Source organism: Ammodytes marinus, assembly GCF_949987685.1.
Source record: "Ammodytes marinus genome assembly, chromosome: 22".
NCBI classification, from domain to species: domain Eukaryota; kingdom Metazoa; phylum Chordata; class Actinopteri; order Uranoscopiformes; family Ammodytidae; genus Ammodytes; species Ammodytes marinus.
The window spans coordinates 10,945,488-10,956,556 of NC_137226.1; positions in this window are offsets into that span (position 1 = coordinate 10,945,488).

An 11,069-nucleotide genomic window follows, 5' to 3' on the forward strand; every position below is an offset into this window, starting at 1 on the left:
TACTAATCTGAATCTACAATGTCACTTGGAAGTCAGGACTAATGTTGTCAAATGCCACTTGTATAGCATGAAGTACAACACTAGCTTCCAAAAAGTAATGCAGTATAACGCATATAATGTCTAAACCCCAGTGAAGTACAAGTAGGCTATCTCAAAATTGCACTTCAGTACATTTCTTCAGTAAATGTACTTATTTACATTTCACAACTGATTGCGTATCTGAGGTAATCTTCTGAGTGTGTCAATCCCGTCAGTGTCAAATTATATTTTTACGCAATCATTTCAGCACATGAGCTCAAAGGTATTTTGACCAACACATGTGGTATTGGTGTTTAACCTCAGGGGTCAGAGGTCTCCGTCATGCAGTCTGTGTCAGGGGGGAGTTGTCAGTGTCTGTGTATAATCACCGCACTCCTTACTGCTCCTTCTGACTAAACTCATTGGAGTCAGATCTGTCTCTCATCTCATATACTTTAGGTGAATGCATAATGCCATCCGTTCCCTTGGCACTAGTGGTGTTTTAGAAACTCTAATTATATTATGAGCAGCTGTAACTCATTAACTGAATGCCTTTATTGACTGTTTCAATTACGCCATTCATAATTGGTGTGGGACGCTGTAGATGATCAAATGATAACTTAATGGTGACTTATTAGGTGAGGGTGCTTAGTAACGTGCATGACACTCTGTATAGCAGTGGGCGAGATCATGTGTCCATGATCAGTTCACCTTTGACCTGCAGGCTGTGGAAGATCCAAATAATGTAACTCCCCCAGATAACATTGAAGGATAAGTCACTTATACCTGTCACAAAGTCAAAGAATGGAATTGTTCAAAGGTCAAAGAGCGAGATAATCCACTTGTTTTTGAAGATGATCAAGCCAGCCTTTGTTGCCAGTGAATCTTTATCTTATCTGACTGTCTACATCTCAGACAATAGACAATATGTTGGCAAAATCTTATATAATGCTTGTAGTATCAGAACTCCCTTCGACTCTCAGTTGTTGACTGCTTATCATGCATTTTTTGGGAAAAGTACTCATGAGACAAGCAAGATATGCCAGTTATAACATATCTGCAACTTCAGTTCCATATGGCATTCTTTATCTTTTTAATTTACATCTGTGCTTAAAAACTTTTTTGTATTTACGTAGTACTTTTCATGCATTCAAGGTCCCCAGAGGATGAGTCAAATGAGTGGCAATCCCCTCCTTATTTATCTAGCGTCACCAAGGGGCTTTAACACTCTTTATTTGCAGCGACTGAACACTTTCCTTCATATTCCGAAAATCCACAGGGGTGGCTCTAAGATTACAGTACTAACCGATGAGCTCACTATGCAACCAATTTAACTATACTGTTGAAAAATAGCAAGCAAAATAGATTTTTTTTTGAAAAAATCAGCTGAACGTGACAGAAGTACAATAACGTCCAGGCTACTGGGAGTCATTACGCATCAAGTTGTTTTAAAAATGTTATATTGGCATTACACTGATCTGATGATGATTGCAACAAGGACAATTTAGCCAATCATGCATATTGTAAAAAATGCTTGTAAGTGCTAACTGAGTTATAGGGGGACAGGAGATGTTAGAAAGCAAATATATTCATAGAATTGCATATGATGGTAGGTAATTCATGATGGACTAAAATTAGAATCTTGCTCCCAAATATAACTACATGATGCCCAGTGCCCAGTGCTGTTTTTATCTCCATGGCATCGGTCACCTCTGAGGAAAATGTCTTTCTCTGTCATCGTGCTACTTGTGGGGGGTTTATCAACAACTTCTTGCGTAGCAAAGGAAGGTAATTAGGAGATCCCCTTTTAGCCGAGGTGCGGGGGGGAACAGAAGGATCCTGTTCCTCCTGGCTCGTGTCGGAGGCATATGGAGGAAACCAAGGAGCCAGGGCTGAGCTTCTGCCATTTCGCAAGTTCTCACTTTATCAGGAGAGTCGGAGAGGACATCTGCTTTCTCTGACAACGCAACGGGCTCAAGCTACATTATGAAAGTCTAATCTGCCTCTTCTTCGGCACGTGATTAACTCAGTGTTTTATGCAGCCAACTCAGATTACGCAGCGTATACCTGAGCTGATTAACTCACCCGTTAAGTCTTTTTCTTTGACCTTATTGCCACCAAGTCTTCAGACAGGAGGCATGTAAAGGGAACCACTTCTTGTCAGACAGGGGGAAAATTACAGCCACCAAGCTGAAACTGATCCGATCAGTAGGCTATTACAACAATGAGGCATCATTTATTTCCCTCCTAAATTAAGTGCATGGAGAATAATTCAGTATAGCTATCAGGCTAATTTTAGATTGGGCCATCTGTTTTCTTGAAATGTATCCATTATTAGATACTTTAAGCTGTAGCGAACTGGTCATCCCCTTTATATATTTACTGAGGCAAAGAGAGATACAACAGTTGTTTGAGGGTGCTCAGAGTGAGGTGATTGGTTTGGTGGGATGGAGCTGGTCCAGTGATGAAGTAGGCTTCTGACAGCTGGCCAAGGCTGCTAAGATGGATGCCAGCTGCTGTCACTGTAGAATATAGAGTCTGTGACGCCTCTGCAAATGGATCCCTCCGTAAAGGTATTCTTCCACCACACATAGCAACAGAGAGCTCAGTGAACCCGAGCCTTCCAATATCATAACCTTTTACTCCATCGTTGTTGGCCCACTAGGCTGAGAGGTAGCTTTGGGCACTAGCTTACTAGCTATAGCTGGCAACCCTGACACCAGTATTACTAGTTAGCCAGTAAGGCTTAGTAAGCAAATGTTTGATAAATGCTAGCTAATGGTTAATTTATGCTAGCGTAAAGATGGCTATTTTTTTTATTTCCGGTTATTTTTTAGTTTTGCTGCTTAAATTCAGTATCACTGAATTCGCAGTCGTGGAATTGTTATGTTAATTTTTGTAGGCTAGGTATAACACCGAAAATACATTTTATTATACATAAGTTACAGTGGTTACTTGAATCTTGTAATTACGAATGGACTGGGTTTTTAGTGTTTAGAAAATAAAATAATGTTAGCAAAATCACATCATGCTAAACCTACCCTTGCCCTTCTATTAAAAGGGTGCGATCACCCAAATTACAACTAAGATTTCTGAAAAAGTATCTTTCCATGTGTCTGTCCATTCAGATTGTCTGTTGATTTTCTTTTGTCCAGGTAATTAATGGCATTTCAATCTGTGATTCTCACAGCAGTCTAAAATAACATTTCAAATTCAGCAAACACTTTCACCATCAGTGCCTACGGTCCATAGAGCTGAATCCATTATTTTGTTTGGTTATGAAACGGTTCACGGTGAGGCCTTCATGCTACATGCTGCCCAGATTATAGGATGGCTTGAACTTCAGCACGGAGAACAACAAAGCGATCTCTGAATACAGTTACATAGGGAATGTATGGAAAAGGCATGACAAACACTTGCCTTCCTTCTAGCCCGTACCCTGTGAAATGTGCTGTTCACGTCAACATGTGTCCAGTAAATACAGAACAAAAGAATAAATACACGCAAGGCGGAAGACGCAAGATTGACAATATGATGGCTGTGAGGGTTGAAGGACACAATGGGGGTTTGTTGGTGCATAGCCTATTGAAGCCTATCATTATGATAGCTATGGTGATTGGTGAACTAGACTACAGTAAACATTAACATAACTTTGGGAAGAATTATCCACAATGAGGGGTGGGGCCATAGCTTATGTTTTTATAAGCAGATTAATATAAATAGTTTCTAAAAGTTTGTTTGATGATACAACTTTAATGACTACGATCATTTAATTAATACCTTATTTAACCACCAGTCTTCATTTCAGACTATTGAGGCTAACTGAGGGCTTAATGTACCTTTCACAATGATGCCTCTGTCTCCTTGAGGTAGAACAAAAACACACAAGCAAACACACACACACACACACACACACACACACACACTATAATCATGTGAAGATTAGGCTTTAAGAGACATCAACAAAGACAGTGACAGTGTGACCGCCAGAATGTGGGAAAGTTGTCTGACACACACACGCACACGCACACGCACACGCACACACACACACACACACACACACACACACACACACACACAGACTGTGCCCATGTTTTATAATGTAAGTGAATCCCTGCACTTATGTTTTATTATTTATTTTCAAATCAACTACAGGCTCATGAATTAGTCGTTCATTTTTAGTTAATAACTTAATAGATCAGATTTATTCATTCTTATATGTTTAAACACCTTTTTTCATAGATCCTTTTAGAATAGAGGTAACATAACCTATCAAACCCAAAACAGGGCCACTGTATATCATTCATGTCATCATTCAAGAGATGATTTTCCATCAAATATAAAACAAATATATACAGTATATCTAAGTGTTTTACAGTAGAACAGACTTGGATTCACACCCAATCAGATCATCCATTTGCAAATGCACTCTGCAAAAAGAAAAGAAAAAAATCTGCCAACTTACTAGATAGATAGATATACAAGGTTTTTTTCATATAACAATTACAGTAAGTACATTGCACCATGGCATGACATGACCTCACAGAGCTATTTGACACTGCAGCAAAATCCTCCCTGTGTAGACCTCTTCTTTATGTCTCAGCAGTTGTCGTCTAGAGTCTTTTCCTCATCCTTACCCCGAGGTGTGGTGTTGTTTTATGAATGAGCTCTTATGCAAGAAAAGGTGACCTGAATACAGACAGAGAGGGAAGGAGGGAGAGAAATACTGTATGGCTGCGATTCAAGTGAGTCATGCTTTGAAAAAAAAAAAAAAAATCCCATGATTCATTTCTGTTGTGGTGGTTGTTTGCAGCTCTCTGTGACATCTGCTGTGGATTATGTCACATCAGGTACCGTTATAAATATGTGTTGTTTTTGCCCAGTGTGATCACGCTACAGCTGGAGCTTTACTTGTGTTTACAAAGGCGTTCAATGCGTAATCATCATAATGACCTGATAATAACCAGCGTAGACTCTGTGGTTATCATCGCGACGTCTCTGCCAAGACCAAGCGACAGCGTGCCAAGGAATCAGTTCACAGTGGACGTGTGTGTGAAAACGACTTCTCACCACCTCGCAGGGCAATGCCTGAACTTTGTCTGCAGTTTTGCAAAGGGAAATCCACTTCAGCTTACACCTCTGGCAACTGCAAATTGTCCCCTCTTGACTGAGCGTGAGTACGCTGAGAGAGGATGTGTTGCACTAAGAATAACCTCCACTCAGTTTAGTTCCTTTTTTATGCCTGCTGTCTTATCTTTGAGCCATACCTTATCTATCTGGTGGTTCTGTGAATTCAAGGTTGAGTATCCTCCCTATGCAAGCACATAAAATGTCCATCAGTCAGGTGTGTTTTACAACAGATAGATTGGTCAATAAATATCATTAGCCTATGTCATAAACAATTAGTTGATGAAGTAATTAACTTGCCTCAAGAGGCAACTGGGGGAGAGGGGGCTTGGGACACAGGTTGCGGACCCAGGGGTGTCTGAAAGTTATCCCCGGAGGGGTAACCACTAAATGGCTAATGCGAATATGGGGAAGGGGCGAAAACAAAAACGCACAGAGCTGTAAAGGGCCACACAGACTATCTTTAATATAACACACTAAAACAACAAACTAAACCACCACTGCCAAGCAGTTGAAAGCATACACAAATAACTGCCTGGGGTAGTAGATACACTGACACTAGAGAAACCACAAGAGGAACCTCTCGCTCTGAAGGTGAGATAATGAGCAGCACAGAGCACTGGGGGGTCTCAGGGCATATAACCTCTTCACACCTGGGCTCAATTAGCCAATCAGTGCCACACACACCTGATTGTAATGAGTAAATCAGTCACTATTCTCACAGAGCCAAACTATTCCGTGCCCTCACCGGGCTGAAATATTCTGTGTCCTCACAAAAAGTACAGCTAACGCTGATGGGAATATCGCTAGTACTGCAGGCATTTGCTCTTGAACCAAAGTTTTGGACACTGAATTGGAACTGAAATTCTTTCGCAGTCTGACTCCACTGCCAACCCTAGGGCCACACCCCTAGCATAGCTTATAAAGTTTAGTAGTAGTTACAATAGTGTGTAATATCAGAGTAGTATCTAGTGGTGATATTCTAGATTGCAGCGCTCCCCTTGCTAACCCCTCCCTTTCAAGAGAATGTACTGAAGCCAAGGACAAGAAGCTAGTTTCTAAAGATGGCATCATCCACCACCAGGTCCGCCCATATAATAAGAGGTAGAAAGTGGGAAAGCTTTCTAGGGGCTAGCCTTTTGGGGTGTCCATGGTATTCGAAGGCCAAGAACCTAACTAAGCTTAACTTTATTTTTAACCGAAATATTCACTATAACCAATTAGGCTAAAACTTGCACGACCATAACGACAAAACAAACATTTTAATTATTGTAGCTTGAGTAAAATGTCAATATCTACTTCTCCGCTACCCTCCGCTACATGTCCGTCCTGTGTGCGCGCTGAAAAAAAGTCGCTAACACAAATTTTAAAAAGATTTCGACATTTTGGGTGATGGGCTGGGCGGGGCACTGGCTCTGAGTCAAATATTAGTGTGGTTAGTATAAACATCAACAAACATTTGCCAAGTGTTCGCTGGAGATGACCTATATGCCTTTATAACAACATAACATGATGTACTCCCACCCTAACCCAGTGCAGGTGGACTGGGTACCACAGAATTGAGTTTAGGGGGAATGGAGGCTGGCCAGGGAACTTGTATAACTTGTAATTTGACCCCTATACAGTATGCCTTGTAGGCTTCCCACCTAGTTGTAGTTGTGGCAGAGGTTTGGGACGTGTTAATCTCTAAATAGGTATCAATTTGTTCTCCCAGAAATTGTAGAATCTTTCAGCCCAGCATCCATTTAATATTTATATTTAAAATAATCTAATCTTGAATAGCTTTTTTAAGTTTGAGTAACAGTCAAATTCTTTCTTTGATGAATTCAGATGTCTCCATATCAGATCAATGTAGTTCTTTAATACAATTATGCATTACTTTCCTTTACTTTTTTGTGTGCCACTTCTAAAGTCTTTGACACCAATGTCTTCAGGTTGACACGGCCAGCCAGGTACAATTTGAAATTTTTTCCATGAGCTGCACGTCACATTCTCGACATACTGCATAGACCAGACCCAGGTGTCACACCATAAGGAGGTCTGACCAGTTTTTCAATTAACCTCAGGGGCGGCCCGCGGAATAGGCGATATCTGTTGTAGTGTTCTTTGTTGATGCCTGCTCCTGTAATAAACGACCAATGTTATTTTGTAGAAATCTGTCGAGTATTAAGCAAAATGTGAGTGTTAGGGCATTACAATAATTGGAGTAAGTAAGTCAGAAATGTGCTACTATTTAAAAAAACATATAATAATCACAAAAGAGCCCTTGAGCTCCTGCTGCACATCCCTGGTTGATAAGATAGTTAGTGTCTCTACAATTACATGTATGTGCTTATTTAGGGATGAGCGCACACACACACACATTGATACGAGTAAAGCATGAGTAAGGGGGGCCCATTTACTGGAGGTTTTCAGGGGCCCAGACATTTGTGTGTCCACCACTGCCTCAAGTTTTTTCACAATATCAAGTGATAAGGTGCAGATGTATTTAGTTATTTATTCAATAGTAGCCTACTTCTTCGTCTTCCAACAGGTGCATTTAGGGTGGACACCCGCTATAAAAATGTGTCAGGCCGTTAAGTTTGTCCGTTCTGGGCTACCATAGAAACATGGTGGCCTTCGCTCCTTTGTAGATAAACTGTAAAAGGCCTGTTCTAAGGTTATTTAAAAACAAAACTTGTATTTCCAAGAGATTATATTAAAACAGGCTTATATTATATTCCTTTTCTATCAAGTCTGTTCAGAAAAATGCCAATATATTACACAGTGACTGAACCTTTTAAAGAATTTGAGAAAATAATAAGCAGATTGATCAATAATGAAAGGTCAGGGGGTTTCACACTTACCTTTGAGGCAGAGGAGGAATCAGTGTCACAGATCCCAAGAAGTTGAAAGTTTCACCGACTGCCCCAACCTGGTGTCCAATCATCGGCCCCTCCACTCTGTAATAATCTAATCTCTCCATGGAAACCCATTCCACACACAGCTCAGGCAAGATATATTGAACCCTGAGGTGCTGAAGCCTCGCTATCTGCACACTGTTTGACAGATTATTGATCAGTATTGTCAGCAGCAACATGACGCCTGTGTGACTCCCTCTGATGCAGTCACAGGTCATCTATTAGTGCACAGTCGGGAGTTTTTTTGTTCACATCTGGGTGGTAGTTTCCCAGTCCAGGCCCTAGAAAACAAATTCAATGAATGGAGACCTAATACTTTCCATTTAACACTGCTGGGTGAGACCACCTCTGTGCCCCCAAATACTTTATGTAGAGTGTGTGTGTGTGTGAGTGTGTGTGTGTGTGTGTGTGTGTGTGTGTGTGTGTGTGTGTGTGTGTGTGTGTGTGTGTGTGTGTGTGTGTGTGTGTGTGTGTGTGTGTGTGTGTGTGTGTGTGACGAGATCAGTTCTCAGACATCATTATTTCCAGTATCTCATTCATCAACAGAACAAAGTGTCAGTGTACCTCATCGCCAACCACAAGGAGCCATTTTCTAAAGAATCAATAATTAAAAACAGATCTTTGGTTCGGATCTTCGAGGAAACCAAGTGACCTTCACGCTTGCTTCATAAAAAAAATGAAAAACACACACACACACACACACACACACACACACACACACACACACACACACCCATGCCCTGCTTTGTAAATTTATTACGGGCCTGTAAAGTGCGTGCCATCCTAATTCTTATCATGAGGAAAAGACGAGAAGATGAGGCTCGGCCCGTTATTTTCTCTTGGAAAGTATTTGTAGCATGTTGTTCAACTGGAAAATGTGTTCAAAACTGCTACTACTACTACCAACCATAATGACAGTGTGCACCGCACAGGTATCTTGTCCATAACACGTGACTGGTTTGACCACTTAAATCACCCTTTCCTTACACTAGGGAGCCTCTGCATACAGACACACATATACACAGACAGAAAGACACACACGCACACACCCTTCTACCCTTCTCTGCAGTGGCTGTTATATATAGAGAAAGAGGGAGCAGGGAAGTGGAAGGATGGCCCAGGACAGCTTGTACTTGCTATGGATGAAATATTCACAAGAGCAGAAGAGGAATCCCCACCATCAGCACACACGCACGCACGCACGCACGCACGCACGCACGCACGCACGCACGCACGCACGCACGCACGCACGCACGCACGCACGCACGCACGCACGCACGCACGCACGCACGCACGCACGCACGCACGCACGCACGCACGCACGCACACACACACACACACACACACACACACACACACACACACACACACACACACACACACACACCACTGCTGTATCAATATCCTTTGTACATCTGTTATGACCTTTTTGAATACGTTTGACTCACATGCAGTGGAGACCAGCCGTGTCTTATGAATGCAAAATTCATGAGACAAAAGCAGCAAGTTGCAAAAATAACAATAACCTATGCTGGAGTGCAAATTGGATGATCTTCTTTCGTTTTCATAAAAAACTATCCAAGAACATTCCTCCTGCTGTCCTCCCCTTGAGAAACAATACTATGTTTTATGCATGGCTGTGTCATTCGCCTAATAATGGAGGAAGTAAAAGACGTACAAACTGCGTAAAGTTCAAGAGGTTGAACTGGTTAAAATGCAATGAAGAAACTGATTGCGTCAGTACTCCACTGCAGCTGTATTGAATAACATCTGAGATAGAGCGTCCTGTATACTTTATCAAACTCTTAAAAGGGTTGAAGAGATACCAAAATGAGCCTTAAGTCAATCCTCTTTGACGATGCTGGTCTTGTTTTTTACGCATGGGAGAGTAATAAGGATGGTTATATAACATGGGGGGGACAGAGGTGAGAGGGTTATGACTGCAGTTCTCCCCTCCACTTCATCTGCAGTGAGACAAGAGAGAGGAGAGGAGAGGGAAGATGGATATGTGAGGAAGGAAAGAATGAGGGGAATAAGAGGAAATTAGAGGAGGTGAAGAAGAAAAACCAAGGAATTTAAGGTGACGTAAAGTGGGAGTGTTGAGGAAAAAGTAAAAAAAAGAGGGAGAGGATCAGGAAAAGGGGATTAAAGGTGGAGTCAGCGAATCTGGAGAACGCTTGTTGTCAAAATCCCTTTTTCAGGGCAAAACCCAGTACGGACAGGTAGCTAATAGTGTGGAAATATTCAGAAGCATTCTCTACAATAGCTATAGCTCCACGTATAAGAGGAGGGAAAAAAGCATGGGAAATGAGGGATGAGGAAAGGAAAAGAGGGACGGAGAAACAGATACAAAAAAAATCAAAACTAAGTAAATATTCCATCACAAAATGGATCGCAACACACACACACATACATACACACACAAAACAAAACAACTGCATCATCCCACAAATTCAGGTTTCAGATACCAATGACACGCGTCGTCCACCCAAGCACGTTTGTCATGGACTGTCAGTCAGACTTCACCCGCATGTGTCGAAACAGCCTTCAGCTGCAGTCAGCAATCACAGAGAGAGAAGATCTGCCCCTGCCACATCAGCAGGGCTATGTTTAGGACATGCATCATCTGACTACATCATCATCTGATCACTGTCATCATAAGAATAGATGAAACTTATATGGGCCTAGCGCTTTTCAAGAACTCAAAGTTGTGTCTTGTCTCTGTGTTGTCATGGTTGATAATGTGCAACTCTCTTCACTTTAACTCAATGTTGACTGCCTGCCAATCAAATGTGTTGTTCAAAAATCCTCCTTTAAAGTTAAAAAGGAATAGTTTGCTTTTTGATTCTACTTTAAAGAACTAGTTTAGATGATAAAGATCAACACCACTTGTATGTCTATTCATATGATCAAATATAAGCTTACAGCTAGCAGCTTGTTAGCTTAGCTTAGCAAAAAGACTGGAAATAGGTGGGAACAGCTAGCAAAACCAAACAAATTCAACCTAAGGCCTCTAAAGTTCAT